Source organism: Schistocerca piceifrons, chromosome 2 (assembly GCF_021461385.2).
Source record: "Schistocerca piceifrons isolate TAMUIC-IGC-003096 chromosome 2, iqSchPice1.1, whole genome shotgun sequence".
Classification (NCBI taxonomy): domain Eukaryota; kingdom Metazoa; phylum Arthropoda; class Insecta; order Orthoptera; family Acrididae; genus Schistocerca; species Schistocerca piceifrons.
Window position 1 is genome coordinate 513,553,239 of NC_060139.1, and position 1,518 is coordinate 513,554,756.

The window sequence follows — 1,518 nt, forward strand, 5'->3', positions numbered from 1 at the left end:
AGAGGTCTGGCACTGGTTTCACAGCAAAGCCTTCTCGACGCCGCTTCTTCCTATTAAGTGGCACAAGAGAAAGAAAGGAAAGCTTCTCCAGGGACTCTGCTCACCTCTTTAGCTAGATTATTCTTCATATACACACAGGCTAAAAATATGGTCTGCTGATTCGGTGGTTTTTCTTGGACGTTACAACCACAAACAGTAAAACGGATTTAAGTGCAGGGTATCGGAGCTGACAAAGTTATTAAATTTTTTGTACACTATTGTAAATACGTATATTCAGGGTGTCCCATTTATCTGGCCAACGGCCTTTCTGCAGTGGTAACACCGGTTCCCGTCAGATCACCGAAGTTAAGCGCTGTCGGGCTAGGCTAGCACTTGGATGGGTGACCATCCAGTCTGCCCAGCGCTGTTGGCCAGCGGGGTGCACTCAGCCCTTGTGAGGCAAACTGAGGAGCTACTTGATTGAAAAGTTGCGGCTTCGGTCTCGGAAACTGACATACGGCCGGGAGAGCGGTGTGCTGACCACATGCCCCTCCATACCCGCATCCAGTGACGCCTGTGGTCTGAGGATGACACGGCGGCCGGTCGGTACCGTTGGGCCTTTCCTGGCCTGTTCGGGAAGAGTTTAGTTTCGTTTGCCCCATTTATCTTGATCAACTCGAATAACTACTCGCCCAATACCAAAAATGAAAAGAAAAGCATCAATTAATTGTTTCGCTTTCAGCGAGCTCTTAACCAAGCATGACTGCCTTTGTGGTTTCTTCGTTGGTTACGAAGATATGAACAGCAGTACGTCCTTTAAAAACAAGGACCGATTTTTTTTTATTTGCTTACCTACTACTTCACCTCAAGACTGATCAACAGTGTATCACAGTGCACCATTCACGTAAACATGACGTTGTTAAAAACATAATATTAAATGACATCTGGCTTCCCTCTATAAGCACACAGTGCGTGTATGCAGGATAACGTAACTCTGCCACTCGCTGCAGCTGACAGTAAAAGCAACTGCAAACACACGGAAAATGCGCACTGCTCACTCACTGAACTGTCTTTAGTTATACGTATGAGTACAGTGAAAACCGAAGAAGGGAAGCCGGCCGGAGTGGCCGAGCGGTTCTAGGCGCTACAGTCTGGAGCCGCGTGACCGCTACGGTCGCATTCGAATCCTGCCTCGGGGATGGATGTGTGTGAAGTCCTTAGGTTTGTTAGGTTTAAGTAGTTCTAAGTTCTAGGTGACTGATGACCTCAGAAGTTAAGTCCCATAGTGTTCAGAGCCATTTGAACCATTTTTTTGAAGAAGGGAAGGTGGAACTACTGCTCTTATGTGGAGAATGTAAGTTAGCAGAATAGTAACGACTGGTGCACATTTTCCTTGTGTTTCTACTTGTTTACTATCAATTCCAGCCGTGGACGAGTTACGTTGCCCGAGGTACCTGCACTTCGTGCTAGAAAGAGAAAGTCAAAATCGGTTTTGGGTCACGTGTTGAATAGTTAAACGTTAACATAAACGATGCATTG

The 1,518-nt window shown here is 46.4% G+C and overlaps 1 pseudogene; it reads left to right on the plus strand.

Annotated features, from left to right (window-relative positions):
• Positions 1 to 294: 294 nt before the first annotated feature.
• LOC124778511 lies at positions 295 to 412 on the plus strand (annotated as a pseudogene).
• Positions 413 to 1,518: the final 1,106 nt, after the last annotated feature.